We start from the raw sequence: 12,306 nt of genomic DNA, 5'->3' as shown, positions 1-12,306 counted from the left end.
TTCTCACTTTGCTACTTTGTTGTTAGCGTACAGAAATGCAACTGATTTTTGTATGTTGATTTTGTATCCTGCAACTTTACCATATTCGTTTATTACTTCTAAAAGTTTTCTGGTGGATTCTTTAGGGTTTTCTATATATAAGATCATGTCATCTGCAAATAGTGATAGTTTCACTTCTTCCTTTCCAATTTGGATCCCTTTTATTTCTTCTCTTGCCTGATTGCTCTGGCTAGGACTTCCAGTACTATGTTAAATAGGAGTGGTGACAGTGGGCATCCTTGTCTGGTTCCTGTTTTTAGAGGGATAGCTTTCAGTTTTTCACCATTGAGGATGATATTAGCTGTGGGTTTCTCATATATGGTCTTTATTATGTTGAGGTACTTTCCTTCTATACCCATTTTATTCAGAGTTTTTATCATAAATGGATGCTGTATCTTGTCAAATGCTTTCTCTGCATCTATTGAGATGATCATGTGATTTTTGTTCTTCATTTTATTAATGTGGTGTATTACGTTGATTGATTTGCGAATGTTAAACCATCCCTGGAAGAAATCCCACTTGATCATGGTGTATAATCTTTTTAACGTATTGTTGTATGCAATTTGCTAGTATTTTGTTGAGGATTTTTGCATCGATGTTCATCAGTGATATTGGCCTGTAATTTTCTTTTTTTGTGTTGTCCTTGTCTGGTTTTGGTATCAGGGTAATGTCGGCTTCAGAGAATGAGTTAGGAGCTTCCCCCTCCTCAATTTTTTGGAAGAGTTTGAGAAGGATAGGTATTAAGTCTTCTTTGAAGGTTTGGTAGAATTCACCAGGGAAGCCGTCTGGTCCTGGACTTTTATTTTTGGGGAGGTTTGTGATTACTGTTTCGATCTCCTTACTGGTGATTGGTCTATTCAAATTCTCTACTTCTTCTTGATCCAGTTTTGGAAGGTTGTATGGTTCTAAGAATTTATCCATTTCTTCCAGATTGTCGAATTGGTTGGCATATAGCTTTTCATAGTATTCTCTTATAATCTTTTGTATTTCTGAGGTGTCTGTTGTAACCTCTCCTCTTTCATTTCTGATTTTACTTATTTGTGCCTTCTCTCTTTTTTTCTTGGTGAGTCTAGCTAAAGGTTTGTCAATTTTGTTGATCTTTTCAAAGAACCAGCTCTTGGTTTTATTAATTTTTTCTATTGTTTTCTTGGTCTCTATTTCATTTATTTCTGCTCTGATTTTTATGATTTCCCTTCTTCTACTGATTTTGGGCTTGGTTTGTTCTTCTTTTTCCAGTTCCTTTAGGTGCATTGTTAGATTGTTTATTTGAGATTTTTCTTGTTTGTTGAGATAGGCCTGTATCACTATAAACTTCCCTTTAAAACCGCTTTTGCTGTATCCCATAAATTCTGGCATGTCGTATTTTCATTTTCATTTGTCTCCAGGCATTTTTTGATTTCTTCTTTGATTTCTTTGTTAACCCAGTCGTTGTTCAGTAGCATTTTGTTTAATCTCCATGTATTTGTGGCTTTTCTGATTTTCTTCCTATAGTTGATTTCTAGTTTCATACCGTTGTGGTCAGAAAAGATGCTTGGTATTATTTCAATCTTCTTAAATTTATGGAGACTTGTTTTGTGGCCTAATATGTGATCAATCCTGGAGAATGTTCCATGTGAATTTGAAAAGAATGTGTATTCTTTGGTTTTTGGATGGAATGCTCTGTATATATCTACTAGGTCCATCTGTTCTAGTGTGTCGTTTAAGGCCAATGTTTCCTTATTGATCTTCTGTTTGGATGATCTATCCGTTGGTGTAAGTGGAGTGTTAAAGTCCCCTACTATTATTGTGTTACTGTCTGTTTCTGTTTTTATGTCTGTTAATAATTGCTTTATATATTTGGGTGCACCTACATTGGGTGCGTAGATATTTACAAGTGTTACATCCTCTTGTTGGATTGTTCCCTTGATCATTACGTAATGCCCTTCTTTGTCTCTTTTTACAGTTTTTATTTGAAAGTCTATTTTGTCTGATATGAGTATGGCTACCCCAGCTTTCTTTTCATTGCCATTTGCGTGGAGTATCTTTTTCCATCCCTTCACTTTCAGTTTGTGAGTGTCTTTAGGTCTGAAGTGTGTCTCTTGTATGCAGCATATATATGGGTCTTGTTTTTTTATCCAGTCAGCCACCCTATGCCTTTTAATTGGAGCATTTAGTCCATTGACGTTTAAAGTAGCTATTGATAAGTATGTACTTACTGCCATTTTTTAACTTTTTTTTTTTCTCAGTGTTTTTGTAGTCCTTCTCTGTTCCTTACTTCTTCTATACAGAATTGATGGTCACTTTAGTTTGACCTCTGTCTGAAAGCTCTACTCTTTAACTCCCCTCCTCCCTCCTTTTATGTTTTTAATATCATATCTAACCTCTTTTTTGTGCATTTGTATCCATTACGTTCTAATCATGGAAATAGATAATTTTTCCTATTTGTGGTCTTCTCTTTTCCCCTTAAATCAGTCCCTTTAACATTTCTTGTAGCACTGGTTTCTTGGTGACAAACTCCTTTAATTTTTGCTTATCTGGGAAAATTTTGATCTCTCCTTCCATTTTGAATGATAACCTTGCTGGGTAGAGTATTCTTGGCTGTAAGTTTTTTCCTTTTAGCACTTTAAATATATCATTCCATTCTCTTCTAGCCTGTAAGGTTTCTGCTGAGAAGTCAGCTGATAGCCTTATGGGGTTTCCTTTGTATGTAACTTGACATTCTCTTGCGGCTTTTAGGATCCTCTCTTTATCTTTAATTCTGGACATTTTGATTATGATGTGTCTTGGTGTGGGCCTCTTTGGGTTTATCTTGTTTGGGGCTCTCTATGCTTCCTGTACCTGGATGTCTGTTTCCTTCCTTAGGTTAGGGAAGTTTTCATCTATTATTTCTTGAAATAGATTCTCTGCCCCCTTGTCTCGCTCTTCTCCTTCCGGGACACCTATAACACGGATGTTAGTGCGCTTGATGTTGTCCCAGAGGTCCCTTAGACTGTCCTCACTCTTTTTAATTCTCTTCTCTTTTACCTGTTCACCTTGGGTGATTTCTTCTAGTCTTTCATCCAGCTCACAGATTCGTTCTTCTGTATCCTCTACTCTGCTTTTGAGTCCCTCTAATGAATTTTTCATTTCCAGTATTGTATTCTTCATTTCTGATTGGTTCTTTTTTATATCTTCCATTTCTTTGTTGACATTCTCACTGAGTTCATCTATTCTTCTCCCCAGATCAGTGAGCATCCTTAACACTCTTAGTTTGAACTCTCTGTCGGCTAGGTTGCTCATTTCTATTTCACTTAGTTCCTTTTCTGGTGTTTTGTCCTGTTCCCTTACTTGGAATGTATTCCTTTGCCTCCTCATTTTGCCTCTTTCTCTGTGCTTGTGTCTACATATTAGGTAGGTCAGCTACGTCTCCTACTCTTGGATAGGTGACCTTATGTAAGTGATGCCTTAGGAGGCTTCCAGTGTGCTTCCCTCAGTTCTCAATGTTCCAGGGGTGACCCCTATGTGGGCTACATGTGTCCTTCTATTGTGGCCTGTTTGCTCTCCCTGTAGGCGCCCAGGGAGGCTGAGTTATTCTCCTGGCCAGCTGTTGTAATGCTCAGCTGCTTGTAGTTGTTGTGGGCCCTTCAGTCTCTTTGTCAGGTGTGGGGCACCCCAGCACAGTTGGCTGTAAGTTCTAATACCACATTTGTGTTGCAGTATTTCTTTTAAGTGAGTAGGCCCCCAGCGTGGCAGGTTGTTAGGCTCAGGGCCTTACAATTGCTGCAAGCCTCTAGCCTATTATGTCTCTTGTCAGCTCTCTGAGGATTGCAGCTGGGTGGGGCTGGCCTCAGGCACAGGAACACCCAATTGTTTCAGGCTTTGGAAGGTGGGGCAAACCTCCTATGTGGGTCATTGAGCAGCACAAGTCTTCTGCAGCTGACAAGCCCTGTTGCCCACAGGTCCACACACACAGTCAACACAGTCCTGCCCCATGTGAACGCCCCGACCTCCCCAAGCGGACCCAGTCTCTCCACGGTGGGAGCCCCACACACTCCGCCACCGCCTCACACTCTCCACCAGCTCCTTGTGCACGCCCTGCCCAGCTCAAGTCTGCTCAGTTGCCAGGCTGCAGAGAATCCAGTCACCAATCTATGCAGGCCCACACATTGCCTGAGGGCTTGTTGTTGGATGGGGCTAGTCTCTAGGGTGGGCTGCCTGCCCTGGCTGAGCTGGATTAAATCGGTGCTCTAGCTGGTGGAGCAGACCCTGGGCTAGCAGGCCTCAGGGAGAACTCCAATGGCGTCTGTGTCAGCACGCTCACACCAGGCCACAACAATGGCTGCTGCCAATGTCCCAGTCCCTGGAGAGGTCTCATCTCTCACCGAGAAGCACTCAGGGCCTATTAGGTGAGTCTCTTGTCACCAAAGCACTGTGCACCTTTCTTTCTGGTGATTTTAGGATGCCTTCTGGAACGGGTGAGTTTGTGTACGGGCCCTTTAAGAGCCAGTTTTATTTTCTTTGTGAACCGGGTTTTTTGGGGGTGTTCCCCAATGTTTTAGTAGCAGGCAAAGTCAGATATTATGCCACTGGTGTCGATTGTGCTGGGTCCACAAAATGCCCACAGCGGGGGCGCTCCCCAGCTCATGGCCCCGTGCCTCCAGGGAGGGTGCGTTCCTGTGAACTGCTCCTGGCGGCCGTGAAGCTGGCAGCTTGTGAAGGCGGCGTTTTTCCTCTCTGGAAGGGAGTCTCTGCCTCTTCTACCCCAGTTAGGATTGTCCGTTGTTGGAGGAGTTCCTCTTATCCAGTTTTCAGTTCTGTCTCAGCGGTAATTTTTCCAAGAGTAGTTGTAAATTGGCTGTGTCCACGGGAGGAGGTGAGTTCAGAGTCTGCCTATGCTGCCATCTTGACCTACCTGCCCATACCTTTCTTTAACAAGAAAATAAGCCTCTTTATCAATGCTTTTATTCTTGAACTTTATATTGAACAATAATGTTACATTTTTTAATTTTTATCTTTTCCATATGTTTTTGAGGGTGTGATCTGGAAATTCTGTTTCTGTCTATTAAAATAATAGTTATTTTGGTTTATATTACACATACACTTTTAGGAATTATAACATCTAAACTCTGTCAACTGAAGTCATTAGAGATTATTTAAAATTTATTCTTTAGGGCTGGCCCTGTGGCTTAGCGGTGAAGTGCACATGCTCTGCTATTGGTGGCCCGGGTTCAGATCCTGGGCACGCACCAACGCACCACTTGTCTGGCCATGCTGAGGCCGTGTCCCACATACAGCAACTAGAAGGATGTGCAACTGTGACATACAATCATCTACTGGGGCTTTGGGGAGAAAAAGGGGGGGAAAAAAGAGGAGGATTGGCAATAGATGTTAGCTCAGGGCTGATCTTCCTCACACACACACACAAAATAATAAAATTTATTCTTTACTTAAATAGACTTAGCATTTACTGCCAGCTATTCATAGCTTTATTTATTCATTCATGAATTCTTTATGTTTTTACCCAGTTTTATTGAGGTAGAATTTACATAAAGTTAAATTCACTCATTTTAAGTTTGAGAGATTTTAGCAGTTGTATACAGTCTTCTGACCACCATCAAACTCAGTGTTTCCTTGTGTTCCTATGCAACCAGAACTTTTTCCCCAACCCCCAGCACAGGCAGCCACTGATCTATTTTCCACCTCTATAATTTTGCCTCTTCTATAATTTCATATAAATGGAATCATGCAGTTTGTAGTATTTTATGTTTTACCCCTTTTACTTAGCATAATATTTTGTGAGCATCGATATTCCATTCTTATTTTATTGCTAATTAGTATTCTATACTATGGATATACCATACTTTGTTAATCCACTCTCCAGTTGATCAACATTTGGATTATTTCCAGTTTTTGGCCATCATGAACAAAGCTTCTATAAATATTCATGTAGAGTCTGTGTGGACAGATTTTTTCATCTCTCTTGAGTAAATCCTAACAACAGGATAGCTGGTTTGTATGGTAAGTGTGTGTTTAACTTTATACAACACTTTGATATTGCCAGTTTTTAAATTTTACTCATTCAAGTGACCTGGTATTAATGTCTCATTGTGGTTTTTAATTTGCATTTCCCTGATTACTAATGGTATCAAGCAACTTTTTATGTTTTTATTGGCTATATATATATTGTCTTTTGTAAGGTGTCTGTTGAAAATTTTTACCTATATTTTAATGGGTGGGTTTCTTACTTAGTATTAAGTTGAAGACTTTCCTTTAAACTCTGCACTCATGCCTTTTACCAGATATGTGTTACGTAAACATTTCTTTTCACTCTGTAGGTGGTCTTTTCATTTTTCTATCCGTATCTTTTGAAGAGCACAAGTTTCTAATTTTAATGAAGTCAATTTTATCATATTTTTCTTATATGGTTTATGGGTTTTGTGTCCTCTTTAAGAAATCCTTGACTAACCCCATGTCACATTGATTTTCTCCTATGCTTTCTTCTAGAAATTTTAGAATTTTAGCTTCTGCATTAACTCTTATGTTCCATTTTGTATCATTTTTATGTATGTTGTGAAGCAATGGATGAGGACAGTTTTTTTTCCCCAAACTGATATCTAATTGTTACAGCAGCAATTCTTTGAAATGACTTTTCTTTCCCATTGAATTATGTTGGAAACTTTGCCAAAAATTAATTGACTGTATGTGTTTGCATCTGTTTTTGGATACTCTGTTCTGTTCCCTTGATGTATATGTTTATTCTTACACCAATACCACACTCTTTTGATTATTTTACTTTTATTACAAGTTTTGGAAATAGGTAACAGTAGTCCTCCAAACTTGTTCTCTTTCAATTTGTTTTGGCTGTTGTAGGTCATTTTCATAGGTTCTGAGAATTATACCACCAATAGTTTCCAATATTTATTTTTCCTTTGTCCTTTGGTTCAGAAGGGTGGGCGGTGTATTCTGCTAAAAGACTACATTTCTCACCCTTCTTTTTAGATAAATATGGTCATGTGACAAATTTCTGGCAAATCAGATGCAAGCATAAGTGTTGAATAGAAGTTCCAGGAAGCATCTTCCAAAGGTGGCGGGGAGGGGGCAGTATGCTTTTGGTTTTTCCTTTACTTCTTTCTCCTCTTACTTGTTTGCAGTGTGGAAGTAATAACTAGAGCTTTACCAGATAGTTAAACATGAGTGACTTGGAAAATGTAAACCAGCATTGAAGAGCAGAAAAACAGGATCTAGAAGTCCTTCATTATGTTTTGTTTCCTTTTTTAATCCTTAAGATCACCATACCAGATCTTTTCTATATTTGTTTATGTAAGAAAAATATAAACTTCTATCTTGCTTAATTTACTGCTGTTTCATGTTATTCTGTTGTATGTAACCAAACCCATTCTTAACTGACACAGGTTCTATGATATGTTTTTTCCTATCCACCCATTTTAGAAAGGAGGAGTTTTATCCTAGCCTTTTTCCACGTAGTGTATCAGTTTTTCTTTGCTCTTCTTGTGTTATCACACCAGGTCCATTTTTGCCCGCCGCCCAGAAAGCCAATCACCGAGACGACGAGATTGCAGAGAGAGAGGGTTTAGTCACAAGGCAACCAAGTGAGGAAAATGGGAGAACAAGTCTCAAATCTGCCTCCCCGAAAATAGGGACTCAGAGGTACTTATGGGGAGGGGGCAAGGTGGTCTGAAATGATTGGAGGTGAGGGGAGATGAGGTAATTGATGATCTGCGCAAGCGCAAGCGTAGTCAAGCTTCATGCCTCTTCATAGGACACATCTTCACAGAATGGCATCATTAGCATGCCCTGAGGGTGGGGTTCCAACCTGTTGTCATCAAAAGGGCCCAGTTGATGGGTTGGTGATCTCAGTCCGGCCTGAAGTGGACAAGGGGCTTAGTTCCTGAAAAAAATAGCTCAAACACCCATTACCATAGTAACCCAGGCTCCAGGGAGATGTCATCTATAGGAACCTAGTGGGAGTCGGATAGGATAGCATATTGTCCAAACAGCACAGTTAACAATGAGTAAGTTTATCATGGAGATTTAAGTCCTCACCTTCCTTTCTGATAAGTTTCTAGGTAAGGCCATCCCCCCTTCTTCCTGGTGCAGGAAAGAAGATACCTTTACAAATGGAGATTTTCTTTACAAATGTAAATGTCTCTCACAAAGGGTAACTAGAACTAAGAATGGGTTTAGCACGACCCACCCAGGTACCCAGAGATGTCTATAGTAATAGCATTTTCTGGGGGCAGGCCTCCCATCCCAAACTCCTTTGGTCAGTTAGTGGGGGTGGGGAAAATGTCATTCAGGCAGAGACATATTTTGAGTTCACAAATTCCAATCCCCCATAGTTACTAGCTGTTTAATCATCAATGGCTGTTTGCCGGTTTCACTTGGGTTCATTTCCTGATCGATGAGGGCTCATTCGAATTTCTCCATTAAAATGAGAGAAGTCCTAGATAACGATGGCTTATACTATCTCGAGTGTACTATTTGTTTACCTTCCCAGTACCCAATTCCTCCTCCACGTCTTTCAAATAGTATCAGATGTTCATCAGTATATCTATTCCTCCCCAGTCAGCTCATGTACTTAAGAGAAAACTGATTCCTAGCTCCAGGGTGTTTCTTTTGGCTTATGTCAATTAACATATTCAATTGTCCTCATCAAAGATAACCATTACCCAGTGGGCCTGGATTCTTCCTTCAGCCACTCTATGACTATTAATGCTGCAAAACACTGGATCACTATGCAGCTGGATCAAGAAATCCTGTACCCCTCCCCATAAATGGGCTTAGAGGTATATGAGCCAATAAATCCCTATTATTATTTAATCCAGTGTAAATTGAGTTTTCTGCAGTATAAAGACATCCGATTGATAAACGATCTGTTCTTTCATAAAGCTCTTTAAGGAAGTAGAGACAGAGCTGGGACTGTGGCACCTGGAGGTCAAGGAGCTTTGTCTCAGTGCTCTCTCTTGGTATTTATAAAATTCCATTGTCTCATAGTCAGGCTTTCTATGTTGGGAATGAAGAGCAGCAGCATATGCCACCCTAAAATATGCCACTTTGGCATAAAGATTATTTTGAGCTGAAGGCAATTGAGAAGGAGCAGATACAAGAAAATCTCCCTGCCCTCCCCCTATTTCCCTAAAAGCAGGACATAAATTTCAAAGATATCCCTCCTCCCCTCCCTACCAAGAAGGATGCAAGTAGGACTGGAGATAATTTTAGACCCTGTCAGCCTGGAGATGGCACTAGAAGAATCTATATAACAAACTTTACTGTTGGGGGAAGAGGGAGAATCCCCCTCTGCCCCTTCCCTTAAGGTTCTTCTGGCTGGTCAAATAATTAACAAGACAGGTTAGCAGGAGAAAATAATACCAAGTTTAATAACATGTATACATGGGAGAAAGCAGGGACACTGCGTTTCTCAACACAATAGCAGAAATTCTCGTCTTTAATACCATGTTCAGCTAAAGACAAAGGAGGATGTTGGGGGTGGGGGGAGTCAGTTACAGGAGGTTACCACTAAAGCACTGTAAAGAAGAGTAAGGTTATTATGCAGATTCAATGCCTCACTTTCCACATTGATAAGTTTCTAGAAATGAGGTCATCCCCCCTCTTCCCAATACAGAGAGGAAGATACCTTTACAAATGGAGATTTCCCTTATAAATGTAAATGTTTGTCTGGCAACTCCTTGCAGGGCCATCCAGAGAATGTGGCCGGAGAGACAGAACTTCCAATAAGATGGGCTTGTTGGTGCCTTTTCTATTGTAACATTTATTTTACATTATATTACAGCCATCAGATAGAAGATCTGTTCCAGGAAGGAGTTACTATGTCAAATTCTTTAGGCAGGTAGTGGGGGAGGTCAAATGTCCGTCAGAGAAAATAATCAAGGTAAAGAGATATATTTCAGGGTGGCCAAATCTTGATCTCCCACATTACTAACTAGCCTTTATCTACCATTTGTTTTCCTTCCCACAGATTGCCAACCCTGGAGGCCTAAAACTGTTTCCTTTGTCTTGTCATTTCTCCACAAAGTCACTGTTCTTTGTTAAACATGCTATATAAACCAGAGTTCTAAGTCACCTCTTTGAGGTGCTCATTTTTCCCTGGGTATCTCCCATATGTACCTGAGGTATACATGTTAATATACTTCTGTTGTTTTTCTGTTGTTAATCTGTCTTTTATTATGAAGGAAGTAAAAATTGTATTAAAAATTAAAAAGTTACTACCTTAGAGACAGGCACCTCCACGCCCTAAGGATTCCTGGTATAGGGGGGAACGTTTATCGATCCTGACTGACTCTATTCATGAAAGACCCACCCTAAACTGTTCGGGGAAGAATTGAGAACAAGAGAGTGCTCCAGAGGGATAAGTTTGGGAGGGTCGGGGTGGAGGGGGTCCAGATGGGGACGCGTGTGTGTAACCTGATAATTGCTTCGCACCATAGCAATTCACGCCATAAAATGTAACTGTTTAAATGTTTTAAATTAGCCAATCATGTAAGACCGCGCCAACCTTTTCCCGCTTTATGCTTCCGAATCCTATAAAAGAGCTTGCCCCTTAAGGTTCGGGGTCGACTCCTCTGTCTCCTGCGAGAGATACGTGTCGACCCGGAGCTCCGCTTAATAAACCTCTTGCGTTTGCATCAAGCTCGGTCTTCTGTGTCTGTGGGTCCGCGCCTTCCCGAGACTGGAGTTGGGGTTTCCTTTTTGGGATCCTACAATTACAGGAGCCTCAGCCAAGAACTCAGAAGAGTAGATGGGAAAAAATGTTCCTCTCCTACAGGAGTATACCCCAAGGAATGGAGTAGCCCCCTCAAATTTGATTTGTTCTCCCCACTTTGACAGTGAATTAACTACTTTGATGTGAAGTTACTTTAAATAGACAGTCATTGAATCAGGAGATTTAGTTTGAGGCATTTACATGCATATCTTTCTGTCTTAACTTGCTCAAGTTGAAATTCAACTGCCAAAAATTGATTCCAAGGAGATTTTTTTAAGTGTCTCTCCCAAATTTCATCTCTTGCTTCTAGCACTTCCCTTCCAGATTAGGAGGATGTTATGCACATGTCAAAAATATGCACGAGGGTATCAGAGAGCCAAGTAAGAAGGGAAAAAACAAATAAAAGGATACCTACTTTTTGCTCCATCCTTTTATTATAGAATCAAAAAGTGTTCATCTGTTTTGTTTCTAGTTCTTAATCTTGTTGTTCATAGTGTTCAGTATTTCTTCAGCTTACTTCAGAGCACACTGCACTGTTCGCTCTGTGGGAGATCAAGATTTGGCCACCCTGAAATCTATCTCTTTACCTTGGTTGTTTGCTCTAGGGATATTTGACCTCCCCCACTAACTGCCTAAAGAATTTGACATGGTGGCTCCTTCCTGGAACAGATCTATCATGATGGCTGTAAAGATAACGTAGGGTAAATGTTACAATAGGAAAGGCACCAACAAGCCCCTCTTATCAAAAGTTCTGTCTCTCTGGCCACATTCTTTGGATGACCCTGCGAAGAGTTGCCAGACAATCATTTACATTTGTAAGGGAAATCTCCATTTGTAAAGGTATCTTCCTCTCTGTTTGGAGAAGAGAGGGGGATGAGCTCATTTCTAGTGACTTATCAATGTGGAAGGTGAGGCCTTGAGCTACATAATAAACCTTACTCTTGTTTACTGTGCTTTAGTGGTAATCTCCTGTAACTGACTCCCCCCACCCCCAAAATCCTCCTTTGTCATTGGCTGAAAATGATATTTAAGATGAGAATTTCTGCTATTGTGTTGAGAAACGCAGTGTCCCTGCTTTCTCCCATGTATACATGTTATTAAACTTGGTATTATTTTCTCCTGCTAACCTGTCTTGTTGATTATTTGGCCAGCCAGAAGAACCTTAAGGGAAAGGGCAGAGGGAGATTCTCTCTCTTCCCCCGACAGCTCACAAACGGAAGTTGTGTAGAGGAATATGTTGGGAGGCATTTTATTAGTAAGTCTACATTTATACACAGAGGGAGATCAAATTAATTTTAGACTAATTGGGATTATATATATATATATTCTATAAAGTAATGTTAGTGCTGCTTAAACAGCTATGATAGATATGTAGTCACAGGTCAGCATAAGTTGGCATAAGGGAAGCCATCTTGTCGAAGGGAATCATGTTGGAGCTATCAATAACCCTGATCCACAAGGCACCCCTTTGTTGAGTCTGCAGTGCTTTAGTTTACACGTAGCCTGGATACGTCCACACCTGCTTGTGAGCAATATGCACGCTCTGCTACTTTCTCAGCCTTAGCTTG

General features: G+C 40.4%; 1 long non-coding RNA gene across 2 annotated transcripts; it reads left to right on the top strand.

Moving 5' to 3' along the window:
- The first annotated feature begins 4,194 nt into the window (after positions 1 to 4,194).
- Positions 4,195 to 10,467, top strand: LOC147915248 (uncharacterized). 2 transcript variants are annotated; one of them, XR_015554217.1, is made up of 3 exons: positions 4,195 to 4,403; positions 7,524 to 7,665; positions 9,995 to 10,467. It is a non-coding gene; the product is annotated as an uncharacterized LOC147915248 (long non-coding RNA). The 2 variants fall into 2 exon arrangements; XR_015554218.1 differs by lacking the exon at positions 4,195 to 4,403 and adding an exon at positions 5,952 to 6,015.
- The last annotated feature ends 1,839 nt before the right edge of the window (positions 10,468 to 12,306 follow it).

This window comes from Ceratotherium simum, chromosome 14 (genome assembly GCF_057802395.1).
Source record: "Ceratotherium simum simum isolate JZ-2026a chromosome 14, ASM5780239v1, whole genome shotgun sequence".
NCBI lineage: Eukaryota > Metazoa > Chordata > Mammalia > Perissodactyla > Rhinocerotidae > Ceratotherium > Ceratotherium simum.
The sequence above is the reverse complement of the archived record's forward strand: the minus strand, read 5'-3'. Positions and strand labels throughout refer to the sequence as shown.